Source organism: Manis pentadactyla, chromosome 18 (genome assembly GCF_030020395.1).
Source record: "Manis pentadactyla isolate mManPen7 chromosome 18, mManPen7.hap1, whole genome shotgun sequence".
Classification (NCBI taxonomy): Eukaryota; Metazoa; Chordata; class Mammalia; order Pholidota; family Manidae; genus Manis; species Manis pentadactyla.
Window position 1 is genome coordinate 8024193 of NC_080036.1, and position 12708 is coordinate 8036900.

The window sequence follows — 12708 nt, forward strand, 5'->3', positions numbered from 1 at the left end:
TTTTACTCTCTGAATTCTTTTGCGGACTTATCATACATGTTTTCAATGTTTTCGGAATGTTGCCAATGAATTGACATCAGTAATCTCACATGATTGTGCCAATGCGAGGTGAGGCATACGAGTTTCAAGCAAAATTCTGTTAGTCTCTGAAGTCAGTTGGAGTCTGATCATACATGTTTTGAATTTTTTATGAATCCTGCAGATATGTTGACTTCAGCAATCCCTGATGGTGCCGCCATTGCAAGGTGAGTTATTCTAATTTCAAGTAAAAAGATGTAACTCTCTGAGGTCACTTAGAGTCTGATGATATGTGTTTTGCATTTTTCAGGAATACTCCTGATGAATTGACATGAGAAATCTCTGATGGACACACCGGTGCAAGGTGAGGTGTACTAATCTCAAGCAAGAAAATATTGTACTCTCTGAAGTCTCTTGGAGACTGAGCATACATGTTTTCCATTTTCTAGGAATGTTGCCGATGAATTGACATCAGTCTTCTCACATGTACGTCCCTATGCAAGGTAAGGTGTACTAATTTCAGGCAAAAAGTGTACCTCGCTGAAGTCACTTGGATTCTGATGATACGTGTTTTGAATTTTTTGCGAATGGTGCACATGAATTGACATTAGCAATGACTGATGGAAGCGCCAGTACAAGGAGAGGTATACTACTTTCAAGCAAAAATGTATACACTCTGAAGTCACTTGCAGTCTGATCATACATGTTCTGAATATTTTAGGAATGCTGCAGATGAATTCACATCAGTAATATTTGATGGTGCCGCCAATGCAAGGTGAGGCATGCAAGTTTCAACAAAAATGTGTTAGTATCCGAAGTTACTTGGATTCTGAACATACATGTTTTGAAATTTTTAGGAATGTTGCAGGTGGACTGACATCAGTAATACCTCTTGGAGCGGCCAGTGCCTGGTGAGGCATATGTGTTTCAAACAAAATTGTGTTACACTCTGAAGTTACTTGGAGGCTGATCATACATGTTTTGACTTTTTTAGGAACGCTGCCGATGAATTGACATGAGAAAACTCTGATGGACCCACCAGTGCAAGTTGAGGTACACTAATTTCAAGCAAACACATATTTTCCTCTCTGAAGTCTCTTGGAGACTCTTCATACATGTTTTCAAGTTTTTAGGAATGTTGCCAATGAATTTAAGTCAGTATTCTCACATGAATCTCCCGATGCAAGGTGAGGTATTCTAAATTCAGGTAAAAAGGGTATCACCCTTAAGTCACTTGGAGTCTGATCATACATGTTTTGAAATGTTTAGGAATGCTACAGGTAAACTTACATCAGTAATATCTTATGGAGCGGCCAATACAAGGTGATGCATTAGATTTGAAGCAAAAATGTGTTACTCTCTGAATTTACATGGAGGCTGATCATACATGTTTGGACTTTTTGAGGGATGCTGCCGATGAATTGAAATGAGAAGTCTCTGATGTACCCACCAGTGCAAAGTGAGGTATACTAATTTCAGAAAGATAATATTTTACTCTCTGAAGTCTCTTGGAGACTGATCATACATGTCCTCAATTTTTTAGGAATGTGGCAAATGAATTGACATCAGTAATCTCACATGAATGTGCCAGTGCAAGGTGAGGTATACTAATTTCAAGCAAAAAGTGCACCTCCATAAAGACTCTTGGAGTCTCTTCATACATGCTTTGAATTTTTATGGACTGTTGCACATGATTTGAGATAATCTCGGATGGCGATTCAAATGCAAGGTGAGGTATACTCATTTCAAGCAAAAAAGTGTAACACTCTGAAGTCACTTGGAGTCTGACGATATGTGTTTTGCATTTTTGAGGAATACTGCTGATGAATTGACATGAGAAATCTCTGATGGATTCACCAGTGCAAGGTGAGGTATTCTTATTACAAGCAAGCAAATATTTTACTCTCTGAATTCTTTTGGAGACTTATCATACATGTTTTCAATTTTTAGGAATACTGTCAATGAATTGACATCAGTAATCTCACATGATTGTGCCAATGTGAGGTGAGGCATATGAGTTTCAAGCAAATTCTGTTACTCTCCGAAGTCAGTTGGAGTCTGATCATACATGTTTTGAATTTTTTTGGAATCCTGCAGATATATTGACTTCAGCAATCCCTGATGGTGCCGCCATTGCAAGGTGAGGTATTCAAATTTCAAGCAAAAAATTGTAACTCTCTGAAGTCACTTGGAGTCTGACGATATGTGTTTTGAATTTTTGAGGAATACTGCTGATGAATTGACATAAGAAATCTCTGATGGATTCATCAGTGCAAGGTGTGGTATTCTAATTTACAAGCAAGCAAATATTTTACTCTCTGAAGTCTCTTGGAGACTTATCATACATGTTTTCAATTTTTTAGGAGGGTTGCCAATGAATTGACATCAGTAATCACACATGAATGTGCCTATGCAAGCTAAGGTATACTAGTTTCAAGCAAAAAGTGTTCATCGCTCAAGTCACTTGGAGTCTGATCATACATGTTTTGAATTTTTGGGGAATGCTGCACATGAACTGACATCAGCAATCTCTGGGGGAAGGCCAGTACAGGTAGAGGTATACTACTTTCAAGCAAAAATGTGTAACCCTCTGAAGTCTCTTGGAATCAGATCATACGTGTTTTGAATTTCTCAGGAATGTTGCACATGAATTGACATCAGTAGTCTCTGAATGACCTGCCAGTGCAAGTTGAGCTGTAGTCATTTCAACCAAAAACGTGTAACTCTCTGAAGTCACTTGGAATCTGACCATACTAATTTCAAGCAAAAAGGAAACCTCCCTGAAGTCACTTGGAGACTGGTAATACATGATTTCAATTTTTAGGGAATGTTGCAGATGAGTTGAGATAATTAATCTTGGATGGAGCTGCCAATGCAAGGTGAGGAATACTAATTTCAAGCAAAGAGTGCACCTCCCTGAAGACTCTTGGAGTCTGTTCATACATGATTTGAATTTTTAAGGAATGTTGCACATGATTTGAGATAATCTCGGATGGAGATTCCAAAGCAACGTGAGGTATACTAATTTCAAGCAAAAAAGTGTAACTCTCTGAAATCACTTGAAGTCTGACGATATGTATTTTGTATTTTTGAGGAATACTGCAGATGAATTGACATGAGATATCTCTGCTGCATTCACCAGTGCAAGGTGAGGTATTCTAATTTCATGCAAGCAAATATTTTACTCTCTGAAGTCTCTTGGAGACTGATCATACATGTTGTCAATTTTTTAGGAATGTTGCCAATGAATTCACATCAGTATTCTCACATGTATGTCCCTATGCGAGGTAATATGTAGTAATTTCAAGCAAAAAGTGTACCTCGCTGACGTCACTTGGATTCTGATCATACGTGTTTTGAATTTTGGGGGAATGCTGCACATGAATTGACATCAGCAATGTCTGATGGAACCACCAGTACAAGGAGAGGTATACTAATTTCAAGCAAACAAATATTTTACTCTCTGAAGTCTCTTGGAGACTGTTCATACATGTTTTCAATTTCTTAGGAATGTTGCTATTGAATTTAAGTCAGTAATCTCACATGAATCTGCCAATGCAAGGTGAGGTATTCTAATTACTAGCAAGCAAATATTTTACTCTCTGTATTCTTTTGCGGACTTCTCATACATGTTTTCAACTTTTTAGGAATGTTGCCAATGAATTTAAGTCAGTAATCTCACATGAATCTGCCAATGCAAGGTGAGATATTCTAATTACAAGCAAGCAAATATTTTACTCTCTGTATTCTTTTGCGGACTTCTCATACATGTTTTCAGCTTTTTAGGAATGTTGCCAATGAGTTGACATCAGTAATCTCACATGATTGTGCCAATGCGAGGTGAGGCATACGTGTTTCAAGCAAAATTCTGTTAGTCTCCGAAGTCAGTTGGAGTCTGATCATACATGTTTTGAATTTTTTAGGAATCCTGCAGAAATATTGACTTCAGCAATCCCTGATGGTGCCGCCATGGCAAAGTGAGGTATTCTAATTTCAAGCAAAAAAGTGTAACTCTCTGAAGTCACGTGGAGTCTCACGATGTGTGCTTTGCATTTTTGAGAAATACTGCTGATGAATTGACATGAGAAATCTCTGATTGATTCACCAGTGCAAGCTGAGGTATTCTAATTCCAAGCAAGCAAATATTTTACTCTCTGAATTCTTTTGCGGACTTATCATACATGTTTTCAATGTTTTCGGAATGTTGCCAATGAATTGACATCAGTAATCTCACATGATTGTGCCAATGCGAGGTGAGGCATACGAGTTTCAAGCAAAATTCTGTTAGTCTCTGAAGTCAGTTGGAGTCTGATCATACATGTTTTGAATTTTTTAGGAATCCTGCAGATATATTGACTTCAGCAATCCCTGATGGTGCCGCCATTGCAAGGTGAGTTATTCTAATTTCAAGCAAAAAGGTGTAACTCTCTGAAGTCACTTGGAGTCTGACGATATGTGTTTTGCATTTTTCAGGAATACTCCTGATGAACTGACATGAGAAATCTCTAATACACACACCGGTGCAAGGTGAGGTGTACTAATCTCAAGCAAGAAAATATTGTACTCTCTGAAGTCTCTTGGAGACTGAGCATACATGTTTTCCATTTTCTAGGAATGTTGAAAATGAATTGACATCAGTATTCTCACATGTACGTCCCTATGTGAGGTAAGGTGTACTAATTTCAGGCAAAAAGTGTACCTCGCTGAAGTCACTTGGATTCTAATGATACGTGTTTTGAATTTTTGGGGAATGCTGCACATGAATTGACATCAGCAATGACTGATGGAAGCGCCAGTACAAGGAGAGGTATACTACTTTGAAGCAAAAATGTATACACTCTGAAGTCACTTGCAGTCTGATCATACATGTTCTGAATATTTTAGGAATGCTGCAGATGAATTCACATCAGTAATGTTTGATGGTGCCGCCAATGCAACGTGAGGCATGCGAGTTTCAAGCAAAAATGTGTTAGTATCCGAAGTTAGTTGGATTCTGATCACACATGTTTTGAAATTTTTAGGAATGTTGCAGGTGAACTGACATCAGTAATACCTGTTGGAGCGGCCAGTGCCAGGTGAGGCATACGAGTTTCAATCAAAATTGTGTTACACTCTGAAGTTACTTGGTGTCCGATCATATATGTTTTGACTTTTTTAGGAACGCTGCTGATGAATTGACATGAGAAAACTCTGATGGACCCACCAGTGCAAGGTGAGGTATACTAATTTCAAGCAAACAAATATTTTCCTCTCTGAAGTCTCTTGGAGACTGTTCATACATGTTTTGAAATGTTTAGGAATGCTACAGGTAAACTGACATCAGTAATATCTTATGGAGCGGCCAATACAAGGTGATGCATTAGACTTTGAGGCAAAAATGTGTTACTCTCTGAAGTTACGTGGAGGCTGATCATACATGTTTGGACTTTTTGAGGGATGCTGCCAATGAATTGACTTGAGAAGTCTCTGATGTACCCACCATTGCAAAGTGAGGTATACTAATTTCAGAAAGATAATATTTTACTCTCTGAAGTCTCTTGGAGACTGATCATACATGTCCTCAATTTTTTAGGAATGTGGCAAATGAATTGACATCAGTAATCTCACATGAATGTGCCAGTGCAAGGTGAGGTATACTAATTTCAAGCAAAAAGTGCACCTCCATAAAGACTCTTGGAGTCTCTTCATACATGCTTTGAATTTTTATGGACTGTTGCACATGATTTGAGATAATCTCGGATGGCGATTCAAATGCAAGGTGAGGTATATTCATTTCAAGCAAAAAAGTGTAACACTCTGAAGTCACTTGGAGTCTGACGATATGTGTTTTGCATTTTTGAGGAATACTGCTGATGAATTGACATGAGAAATCTCTGATGGATTCACCAGTGCAAGGTGAGGTATTCTTATTACAAGCAAGCAAATATTTTACTCTCTGAATTCTTTTGGAGACTTATCATACATGTTTTCAATTTTTAGGAATATTGTCAATGAATTGACATCAGTAATCTCAGATGATTGTGCCAATGCAAGGTGAGGCATATGAGTTTCAAGCAAAATTCTGTTACTCTCCGAAGTCAGTTGGAGTCTGATCATAAATGTTTTGAATTTTTTAGGAATCTTGCCTATATATTGACTTCAGCAATCCCTGATGGTACCGCTATTGTGAGGTGAGGTATTCAAATTTCAAGCAAAAAAGTGTAACTCTCTGAAGTCACTTGGAGTCTGACGATATGTGTTTTGAATTTTTGAGGAATACTGCTGATGAATTGACATAAGAAATCTCTGATGGATTCACCAGTGCAAGGTGTGGTATTCTAATTTACAAGCAAGCAAATATTTTACTCTCTGAAGTCTCTTGGAGACTTATCATACATGTTTTCAATGTTTTAGGAGGGTTGCCAATGAATTGACATCAGTAATCACACATGAATGTGCCTATGCAAGCTAAGGTATACTAGTTTCAAGCAAAAAGTGTTCATCGCTCAAGTCACTTGGAGTCTGATCATACATGTTTTGAATTTTTGGGGAATGCTGCACATGAACTGACATCAGCAATCTCTGGGGGAAGGCCAGTACAGGTAGAGGTATACTACTTTCAAGCAAAAATGCGTAACCCTCTGAAGTCTCTTGGAATCAGATCATACGTGTTTTGAATTTCTCAGGAATGTTGCACATGAATTGACATCAGTAGTCTCTGAATGACCTGCCAGTGCAAGTTGAGCTGTAGTCATTTCAACCAAAAACATGTAACTCTCTGAAGTCACTTGGAGTCTGATCATACATGTTTTCAAATTTTTAGGAATACTGCAGGTGAACTAACTTCAGTAATACCTTATGGAGCGGCCAATGCAAGGTAAGGCATTCGAGTTTCAAGCCAAAATATTTTACTCTCTGAAGTTAATTGGAGGCTGATCATTCTTGTTTCGCCTTTTCTAGGAATGCTGCTGATGAATTAACATGAGAAATCTCTGATGGACGCACCAGTGCAAGGTGAGGTGTACTAATTTCAAGCAAGCAAATATTTTTCTCTCTGAAGTCTCTTGGAGACTGATCATACATGTTTTCCATTTTTTAGGAATGTTGCAAATGAATTGAATTCAGTAATCTCACATGAATCTTCCAATGCAAGTTTATGTATACTAATTTCAAGCAAAAAGGAAACCTCCCTGAAGTCACTTGGAGACTGGTCATACATGATTTCAATTTTTAGGGAATGTTGCAGATGAGTTGAGATAATTAATCTTGGATGGAGCTGCCAATGCAAGGTGAGGTATACTAATTTCAAGCAAAGAGTGCACCTCCCTGAAGACTCTTGGAGTCTGTTCATACATGATTTGAATTTTTAAGGAATGTTGCACATGATTTGAGATAATCTCGGATGGAAATTCCAATGCAAGGTGAGGTATACTAATTTCAAGCAAAAAAGTGTAACTCTCTGAAGTCACGTGGAGTCTCACGATGTGTGTTTTGCATTTTTGAGGAATACTGCAGATGAATTGACATGAGACATCTCTGCTGCATTCACCAGTGCAAGGTGAAGTATTCTAATTTCATGCAAGCAAATATTTTACTCTCTGAAGTCTCTTCGAGACTGATCATACATGTTGTCAATTTTTTAGGACTGTTGCCAATGAATTCACATCAGTATTCTCACATGTATGTCCCTATGCGAGGTAATGTGTACTAATTTCAGGCAAAAAGTGTACCTCGCTGACGTCACTTGGATTCTGATGATACGTGTTTTGAATTTTTGGGGAATGCTGCACATGAATTGACATCAGCAATGTCTGATGGAAGCGCCAGTACAAGGAGAGGTATACTACTTTCAAGCAAAAATGTATACACTCTGAAGTCACTTGCAGTCTGATCATACATGTTCTGAATATTTTAGGAATGCTGCAGATGATTTCACGTCAGTAATATTTGATGGTGCCGCCAATGCAACATGAGGCATGCGAGTTTCAAGCAAAAATGTGTTAGTATCTGAAGTTAGTTGGATTCTGATCATACGTTTTGAATTTTTTAGAAATGCTGCAGATCAATTGACATCAGCAATCCCTGATGGTTCCGCCATTGCAAGGTGAGGGAGGTATACTTATTTCAAGCAAAAACCTGTAACTCTCTGAAGTTTTTTTGGGTCTGACGATATGTGTTTTGAATTTTTATGGAATACTGCAGAGGAATGGACATGAGAAATCTCTAATGGACCCACCAGTGCAAGTTGAGGTATTCTAATTTAAAGCAAACAAATATTTTACTCTATGAAGTCTCTTTGAGTCTGATCATACATGTTTTCAATTTTTTAGGAATGTTGCCAATGAGTTGTCATCAGTAGTCTCACATGAATGTGCCAATGCAAGGTTAGGTATACTAATTTCAAGCAAAAAGTGTACCTCCCTGAAGTCACTTGGAGTCTGATCATACATGTTTTCAATTTTTAAGGAATGCTGCACATGAATTGACATCAGCATTCTCTGATGGAACCGCCAGTACAAGGTGACGTATGCTATTTTCAAGCAAAAATGTATAACTCTCTGAAGTCACTTGGGGTCTGATCATACTTGCTTTGAATTTTTGAAGTCCTGCAGATGAATTCACATCAGTAATCTCTGAATGACCTGCCAGTGCAAAGTGAGGTGTAGTCATTTCAATCAAAAACGTCTAACTGTCTGTACTCACTTGGAGTCTGATCATACATTTTTTGAAATTTTATGAATGCTGCAGATGAACTGACATCAGTAATGCCTTATGGAGCAGCCAATGCAAGGTGATGCATTTGAGTTTCAAGCAAAAATGTGTTACTCTCTTAAGTTACTTGGAGGCTGATCATGCATGTTTTGACTTTTTTGGGAATGCTGCCAATGCATTGACATGAGAATTCTCTGATGGACCCACCAGTGCAAGGTGAGGTGTACTAATTTCAAACAAGAAAATATTTTACTCTCTGAAGTCTTTTGGAGACTGATCATACATGTTTTCCATTTTTTAGGAATGTTGCCAATGAATTGACATTGCTAATCTCACATGAATCTTCCAATGCAAGGTGAGGTATACTAATTTCATGCAAAAAGTGTACCTCCCTTAAGTCACTTGAAGTCTGATCATACATGATTTGAATTTTTAAGGAATGTTGCAGATGAATTGAGATAATTAATCTCGGATGGAGCTACCAATGGAAGGTGAAGATGAATTTCTCCCAGAAATTTCAGGGGCAAAAGGAAGGATAAGTAAGCAGAAAACAGGGTAATTGTGGAATAGTGAAACTATTCTCTATGTTACTTTACTGGTAGACACAGTATATGTACTGGAACCCATGGACTCTACAGTGCAGAGCGAACCCTAATGTACGTGGCAGACTTCATTTAATACTCATGAATAAATATTGTTTTTTCACTTGTAACAAATGTACTACACTAATGGAAGATAACAGCAACAGGGGAGATCGAGTACACTTTTTGTACTTTCTAGTCAATAATCCAGAAATTCCACCCCTAGTTACTTTCCCAACAGAAATAAAAACATACATCCACACAATTACTTGTACATAATCATACATAGCAGGATTATTCCTTCCCTGCAAGTCCTACCCCCAAAGAGAGCTTATGGGCATTGTTGGGTGCTACTTCCAATGATTGGCACTACACAAAACCTCAATGAGCCTGGGCTACAGTCTCAGGGTATATGTGACCTGCTTTCAGGGCCCCTTCTCTGGTGGGGGATATGAAAATATTTGGGAAAGATGGTGGCATGAGAGATGAGACAGAGTCTTCTTCCTAAAACCACATATAATACAAAAATATAATTAATACAACCACCTCTGAAAGAGTAACCAGTAAAAGGACTGCACCAGACTGCATACACATGGAGAAAAGAACAGACCTCCCAGCACAGGATAACTTACCAAAGCTGTGGCCCTGTGAGATGCAAGCCCTTCCCCCACCCCAGCTCACCGGTGGGAGGAAGACAAATGGAACAGGGAGGGAGTAGAGGCCTGGGACTGCTGAATACCTAACTCCAGAGATCTGCTCTGGGAGCACAAACCTACATTTCATGGTCATTGCATGGTACTCTCGTGATTAGGGGGTGGAAAGCTAAGACAGGCAGAATTCCTGGAGTGACTGAGATTTCAGCTGCTTGTGAAAAGCAGAGATCCATATACGGCTGCTCTGGGACAAAAGAAAGGCAGGCCGTCTGAGAGACTTTGTAACAAGAAAGCCCTTAGCAAGAGGGCTGCTAAAGGGGCAAGGATTGCACAGAGCTTACTGCTCAGGAGAAAGGACAGGTAGACAAAATTGTCTGGGTGCACTCTGCCCAGCAGGTTGAGAGCTTTCACGATCCTCAGGTGCTCCAGCTCCCTGCCTGGCTACACAGCTCCAAGAACCCCCTCCATGATACACAGCCTACTGTGCCTTTCTCCCGGCCAGCCCCACCTGGCTTGCAAATGGGCAAACTCTTCCTGGTGTTAGGCCAGCCAGAGGAAGACCTGTCTAAAGCAACTACAAACGCAAAGCATAGAGGCTTATACTGGGGTGCTTGGCCCACTGGTTCAGGCAGTCGAGACAGGCATGGAGCTGGGAAGCAGGAAACAGCTCTTTCCTCCCCCCAGGCACCAATACCCTACCCTGCCATCCCAGACATTGCTTCAGGGGCTGAGCAGCTTGAGAGTAGAGTTTCTGGGAACTAGAGGGTGCCATATACAAATATGAAACACCAAGGGAAACTGGTTCAAAGTAAAATTATTAATACAACTCCTGAGAAAGATTTAAATAACATTGACCTCATGAATCTTCCTGAAAATAATTTCAAAATGAAAATCATTAGCATGCTCATGGAGCTACAAAAAGATATTCAAGAACTCAAGAATGAATTCTGGTCAGAAATCCAATCATTGAAGAGCAAATGGAGGGTATTAAAAGTAGATTAGATACAGTGGAGGAGATGATAAATGAAATAGAAACTAGAGAAGAGGAATACAAAGAAGCTGAGGCACAGAGAGATAAAAGGATATCTAAGAATGAAAGAATATTGAGAGAACTGTGACCAATCCAAACGGAACAATATTTGCATTATAGGGATACCAGAAGAAGAAGAGAGAGATAAAGGGATAGAAAGTGTCTTTGAGGAGGTAATTGCTGAAAACTTCCCCAATCTGGGGAAGGAGATAGTCTCTCAGGCCATGGAGATCCACAGATCTCCGAACACAAGGGATCCAAGGAAGACAACAGCAAGACACATAGTTATTAAAATGGGAAAGATCAAGGATAAGGACAGGCTGTTAAAAGCAGCCAGAGAGAGAAATAAGATCACATACAAAGGAAATCCCATCAGGCTAATATCAGACTTCCCAGCAGAAACATCACAGGTCAGAAGGGAGTGGCATGATGTAATTAATGCAATGAAGCAGAAGGGCCTTGAGCCAAGATTACTTTATCTGACAAGATTATCATTTAAATTTGAAGGAGGGATTAAACAATTTCCAGATAAGCAAAAGCTGACAGAATTTACCTCCCACAAACCATCTCTACAGTCTATTTTGGAGGGACTGCTATAGATGGAAGTGTTCCTAAGGTTTAATAGCTCTCACTAGAGGTAATAAAACCACAGTAAAGAAAGTAGAACAGCTAATTACTAAGCAAATGCAAAATTAAATTAACTATCCCCAAGTCAGTCCACAGATAGACAAAGAGCACAGAATATGATATGTAATATATAAAGAATAGAAGAGGAAGAAAAGGAGAAGAAAAAAGAACCTTTAGATTGTATTTGTAATACTATATTGAGCTAAGTTAGACTCTTAGATAGTAAGGAAGTTAACCTTGAACCTTTGGTCAGCACGAATCTAAAGCCTGCAATGGCAATAAGTACATACCTATCGATAATCACCCTAAATGTAAATGGACTGAATGCACCAATCAAAATACATAGAGTTAAAGACTGGATCAAAAAACAAGACCCATCTATATGCTGCCTCCAAAAGACTCGCTTTAACCCAAAGACATACACAGACTAAAAGTGAAGGGATGGAAAAAGATATTTCATGCAACTATCAGGGAGAAAAAAGCAGGAGTTGCAGTACTTGTATCAGACAAAATAGACTTCAAAACAAAGAAATTCACAAGAGACAAAGGAGGACATTACATGGTGATAAAAGGGTCAATCCAACAAGAAGATACAACTGTTATAAATATCTATGCACGCAACACAGGAGCACCTACATATGTGAAATAAATACTAACAGAATTTAAAGGGGAAAGAGAATGCAATGCATTCATTCTAGGAGACTTCAACACTCCACTCACTCTGAAGGACAGATCAACCAGACAGAAAATATGTAAGGACACAGAGGCACTGAACAATACATTAGAACAGATGGACCTAACAGACATCTACAGAACTCTGCACCCAAAAGCAACAGAATACACATTTTTCTCAAGTGCACATGGAACATTTTCAAGAATAGATCATATACTAGGCCACAAAAAGAACCTCAGTAAATTAACAAAGTTGGAATTTGTACCAACCAGTTTCTCATACCACAAATGAAACTAGAAATAAATAACGCAAAGAAAATGAAAAATCTCACAAACACATGGAGGCTTCACAACATGCTCCTAAATAACCAATGGATCAATGACCAAATAAAAACAGAGATCAAGCAACATATGGAGACAAATGACAACAATAATT